Consider the following 6,000-nt stretch of genomic DNA (forward strand, 5'->3'; position numbering starts at 1 on the left):
GCAGCTCTGCCTTAGCAGGATCTATTGGTCATTTGATCACCAGGTCGAAGAACGGAAGTGACACTTCCGCTTTCTCACTTTGCTGCATAGTGCTCATTGAACTCTATGTAGCCTTAAAGGAAAAGACATAAGTGGTTAAAAACTGATTCTACCTTCTACTCCGGTTCCTCGACTGTCGCTAACAGCCAAGGACCTGACCTGCTCTTGCTAGATGGCAGGAGCAGGAGCTTTAATCTGACATTGTACTCTTATTATCAGCCAAGATTAAAGCCCAGGACCAGGTGCCGTAAATTTATTGTGCTTGGCCCTTAAGGGATTAACAAGTGCCTTTGGCTAAAAGAATGGAGGGTCAGCTAGATACATCGGCCATGGCCAAACCCCTTTTTTTTTTTTAATGAATTGATTATGGGGTCTGCAGGTACAACATATAATATGGAATTAGTGGTGCTACCTTGTGTACAATATATGTGCTGGTACTAGGTTAGAGGGGTAAAGCTGGCTATAGAAGTGGCAATTTTTCTGAACATTTTTTTGATTTTTGACCGTAAACTAAAAATTTACAACCATTTTTATATATAAACCCAATCAGAAAATCAAATGGAATGTTCTGGTCATCTAATGGGCATTCAGCATGAGACTAGCACAGAAGACTTCATAGACATATAACTCTGTCCATTAACCGCAGGTTCACCCTGGAAGAATCACATTTGCGGAGATTTTCTTAATGATATCAGCCTAGACTCATGACACACAACAGACCTTTAAGTTTCTGTCTAATTGATCTTACAAGAAGGCTCATAACTCTTAGCTCTATCCTAAGCTAACTTAAAGGGACTTTTATACGGCCCAATGTTTAGACAAGAACATTCATAGGAACATTTGTTTTCCAGATTATCAGGCCATGGCAAACTGCAGCCACTCAACCAATGAATGAGCAAGCGATCGTTCAACGGCTGATCACGTTCTGTGCAGCCAAAAAAGATTGTTGTTGTAGGCATCACATCTCCCTGTGTGAATAGGGAATATGCTGCTGACAATTATGAAACTGCATGGGGGACGAAGGTTCGTATATACATCCATTCATTCATTAATACATTCATTCACCCATACATTCATAGATAGCTTGTGTGAAGTCCAGCTAATCGAGTGGCAATCTTGTTGGTTGGCGCTCATTACAGGCTCAGCAGACTATGGTCACATTTAAGTTATCATATTAAACTGTATTGAAAAAGCATTGGAAGGCAGAGTGATGAAACAAAAAAGCATGGAAAAGTTGAAAAATTATCAAGAAACTTTTTCCTTCGATTATCAGATAGACCAGTGCTCTTCAACGTGTGGCTATCAAGACCTATAGCTTCCAGCATGCTCTTACTGCCTACTTTTGGAGACCACTGATGTAGACTTTGAATGCTTTTGGAAACTATAACTTGATGTAGACATGTTTCAAATGAACATGTCTACATAAGGGGTTCAGCACTTGTGATTTGCCTTTGGCGTCTAATGGTGTCACTGAGTATGAAGCCTTTTATTGTAGTTTTGAGTAGTCATCAAGACGCGATTATCACTGGCAATCTGCAAGGTATTTACGGCACCGGATTACACAATATCTTCTAACGGAAACAATTTTCCATTAAGAAAAGTTATATCGCAAGGTTTTACAATGTTTGCCATGTGTTGGATATAAAAATATTGCTTTTTCCCACTGGAGTATAGCTGTGTAGAGGGCAAACATGACATTGGCATAAACTGCTGAAAATCACTTTATGTATACATATAAGAAATATGTCAGGTCTTAAATCTACGGAGATAGATATAAAGTAGAGCCCGATAAGTTTGGGTAACTGTTGGGTAACTTTTTATGATATTTAAATAGATTGTACAGGGCATCATTCGGTTTTGGGCTAGCCTATAAAGATGGGGTATATCAGTGGGTGGCATTAATGTATATTGAAGTGGCAGTGGCTTATTGCTGGTGTTGGTTTTGGAACTCTGAAAATGATGAATGACACTTATGCAACCACAAGGCACATTGTGAAACAGTTTTTGGGGTGTGAAGTATTTGGGGTATTCTAGAGGAAACCATTTAGGCTGGGTTCCCACGCAGCGGAATTACCGCAGAATTTCTGTGCAGACTTTCTGCACAAAAATTCTGCCGGCAATTTTTATCTCGGGATAAAGCAGCAAAGTGGATGAGATTTGCAGCCTCTGCTGCAGCCATCTCTCCTCTCTATAGGAAGGGGTGGCCGCAGCAGAATGCAAGAGGCGAAGCCGCTTCAAAACCCGCGCCGAACAGCGCATGTTTTGAAGCTGCATTTCTGCTGTGGAAATCTCGCTGTATTTCCGTGCTGTCCCTTATTGTTCATCCACTGGATAGGTGATGTACAGTACTGGGTAAAAGTTTTAGGCAGATGTGGAAACAATTCTGCAAGGTAAGAATTTTTTTCCCAAACAGAAGGTATCTGATTGAATCCATATTTCTTCTGCAGCAGGACCACAAATATCCAGCCAATGTCATTAAGAACTATCTCCAGTGTAAAGAAGAACAAGGGGTCCTGGAAGTGATGATCTGGTCCCACAGAGCTCTGATCTCAACATCATCCACTCTGTCTGGGATTACATGAAGAGACAGAAGGATTTGAGCGAGCCGACATCCACAGAAGATCTATTGTTAGTTCTCCAAGATCTTTGGAACAGCTTCCCTACCGAGTTCCTGCAAAAACTGTGTGCAAGTGTACCTAGAAGAATTGATGCTAAGGACGGTCACACCACATCATGGTTTGATTTAGATTTCCCTTTTGTTCGTTCACTTTGCATTTTATTAACACTTGTATTTTTGACATCATTCTTACTTTGCAGCATTTTTCCACACCTGCCTAAAACATTTGCAGAGTATTGTATGTTAGATAGATGGGATCCGACTACTGGGACAGCCACTGATGGATAGAAAGTGGGACCATAGATCTTTCCCGAGCTGAGAAGTTTGTATGGAGCAGCAGCTTAGCTGTATAGTGATTGTCGGGTCCGCTCTCCGATGGAATAAGTGAATATTTTCTGCTGGAACAACCCTTTAAGTTTTGCATGAGATTAACTAACAACTAAGGCCTCATGTCCACGGGGAAAATCAGATCCGCTGCAGATTCTACATGTAGAATCTGCAGCGGGTCCCTCCTGCCCCGCGGACATGAGCGCCGAAAATAAGAATTTAAAAGTATTTACCATCCGGCGCGGGCGGAGAAGATCAGCTGTTCCTCACGGCCGGATCTTCATTTTCGGCCGGCGGATGAATTCCTGACGCCGGCGGCACGTCGCCGGCACGTCGCCGACGTGCCGCGCGCATGCGCCGGGCACATCCGCCGAGCCGAAGCAAGGAAGATGCGGCCGTGAGGAACAGCTGACCTTCCCCGCCCGCGCCGGATGGTAAATACTTTAAATTCCTATTTTAGGTCTCCCGCGGATCCGGACGGCTTCCATAGGCTTCAATAGAAGCCCGCGGGAGCCGTCCCCGCGGGAGACCCGCACGAAAATGGAGCATGGTCCGGATTTTTCCATGCTCCATTTTTTTTAAAATCCCTTTTATTGACGATCCGCGGGTATTTATCTACCCGCGGGTGGTCAATGCATCCCTATGGGATGCGGATCCGCATGCGGGAGATCCGCTGCGGATCTTAAATCATATTTTGCCCGTGGACATGAGCCCTAATACAAAAAAAAGTGTTGAAGCTGTTGGAAGAATCCACCAAAATTTGCATCTATTTGACACTCTTTGGAATAGCTTTGGATACATTGTAACAATTGAACTCTGAATTGAGGACTTTGTACTACATGTGATCTCTGAGATGTTCTTCGCTCTTATAAAGTCTTTGTGCACATATAATGGAGCCTTTTATTACAAGCAGAAGTTATCAGTATTATGGTAACTGACACATGACCCATGTATGCCTCTTACATATCCCATGGTCTAACCTATAGGTTCTGCATTACTATACACGAGCATTCTCTTTAAATCATCTTTAACCCTTTCCTCTGCCAGTGATGATTAAAAGGCTATGGCTGATATTTTGCTGTCTCCGCTGCTAGATCTATGTTGATCTTGTATTATTTTGATATTAAAAAAGCCTTACAGGGCATTAGAGCTAGGTAGCTGTGTATTGCACATGATCCCTAAAGCTGTATTATACTGCACATGATCTTTAAGCACTCATGCTTTGCATGTCATTTAGAAGCAGTCTGCACATGGTCTCTAGTTGCACTTGCTGTGCCAAGAGGAGAGTGCATGGCTGGTGCTTTGTACTGACAGCCCGGCGGCATAGTGCCTACTGAGTGCTGTCAGTCCACCGTATTACATTACGGGGAACCAATTACATTACAGTAGTAATGTTCAATGCAAAAGATAACAAATGATTGCTTGTCCCACTGATCAGTCCATGAGAGCTATGAGTGAAGTACATAAAAGTACTATATATCATTCAATCATGCGCACATACGCCGGCCAGGTCGGTGACATCTCTGAACATATGAGACATTTGAGGACAAAAAAAGACCGCCTGGTCCATCTTACCTGCCCTGATATTATTGCACTTACAATTTTCTTAAGATGTAGCAATCATTAATACGACTGGCGCATTCAGCATACATTGTAGTTAAAGAGTTAAATGTTCAGTTACTATTTGCTACATTTGTTTAATCTATAATATAAACAATATCACTGTTATGAGATTCCATTGAGACGGGTAAACGACATGACTTTTCACAAACTTTTTCACAACTTTGAAGGAGCTGTCACAACTGCTTGAGACGTAGGAACCTGCACTATACACGTTGCAAAATTACTACTTCCAGATGGCAACTTTTAAGTCATGCTGGGAATTGTAGTTTTGCAAAAGCCGAATGATGGAAAGTACTTTCGGACAGTATGACAAGGTCTAGTAAGGAGGACCACTCTTACCTTGAAGTTGGTTTGATGTCACCACAATCCTAGAAGCTGCTGCTCTCTTCACATTCACTCGTAGCTCCAAGTCGAGTGATACAAAGTAATGAGGGAATAGTAATGAAGCTGATTAAATAGGTTTTAGATCCGGTGGTTCATGGAAGTAGCTTCGACAGAAGAGCAGCTGGCAAGGGGAGACCCCCTCCTCCTGACTATATCCTTATACTACTGTCCTGTCTGAGCCTGTCAATAACTCGGATACTTGGGATACTATGAGAAGGGATAATATAGTACAGCTGAGGGTGTATAGGGGGAGAAACATGAGGGTGTATAGAGAATGAAGCACAACCCTGGGAAAGCTGTACACTACAGCTTTGCTATTGAGACTCCTGCGGTTTCACATTTAATAGTGACATGAGTTGCCCCCCCTCCGCACTATTCCCTCCCTCCTTGAGTTACATTGCCGGAGAAGGAGTGGCTTGGGCAGGGCAGGGAGGTGCTGACATGGGAACAGCTCCTGGTTCGAGCACCAGCTTTCTCTGTCTCTTCTTTCAGATTAAACCTTTAAATATATAGACTGATTTAGTTATAAAGCCTGTATAGCAGCTGACGCCATCCCAGGGCTCCTTAATCCCTCCACAGCTTTCTTGGGACAGAAGTTCCAGGTTGTCACAATGCAGGCTGGAGAGAAGTGATAAAATGCTCCCAGTGTTTCTTCTTCCCTTCCCTCCTCCCTACGGCAATCTAGTATTTATTAACCATGAATTATTTAGTGTGGGTCGCTGGAGGAGGTGGTGTTGGTGAGAGCCAGGAAGTTTCCCTGTACCTGACATGAGTAATGTATCAGCGTCACCTGTTTATGAGGTCACGATACAAGGTGACAAAGTGCTGCATAGGAATACTTCATGTTACCGTCACTTGTTAGGTCCCAGTTTTGTATATATTTGCTTCCTCCTGATTTTAGAGCAGGTAATACATATCAGTAGGCACTGCTATTGATCTATAGGGGCTTAGCTATCCATATTGGTAGTGCCAACTGTTAGTATTGCTTGGGTGCAGGGTGCTTTCTTGAA

General features: G+C 43.0%; 1 protein-coding gene across 3 annotated transcripts in view; it reads right to left on the minus strand.

The window, feature by feature from the left end:
* Window positions 1-5,304, minus strand: part of SLC4A4 (solute carrier family 4 member 4) — a 319,472-nt gene extending 314,168 nt beyond the window's left edge. For all 3 annotated transcript variants that reach the window (XM_066574071.1, XM_066574073.1, XM_066574072.1), the window contains exon 1: window positions 4,946-5,304. The gene's annotated coding sequence lies outside the window, so the exon portion shown is untranslated. The remainder of the gene's footprint in view (window positions 1-4,945) is intronic.
* Between the last annotated feature and the right edge of the window lie 696 nt (window positions 5,305-6,000).

Source organism: Eleutherodactylus coqui, chromosome 7 (assembly GCF_035609145.1).
Source record: "Eleutherodactylus coqui strain aEleCoq1 chromosome 7, aEleCoq1.hap1, whole genome shotgun sequence".
Lineage (NCBI taxonomy): Eukaryota > Metazoa > Chordata > Amphibia > Anura > Eleutherodactylidae > Eleutherodactylus > Eleutherodactylus coqui.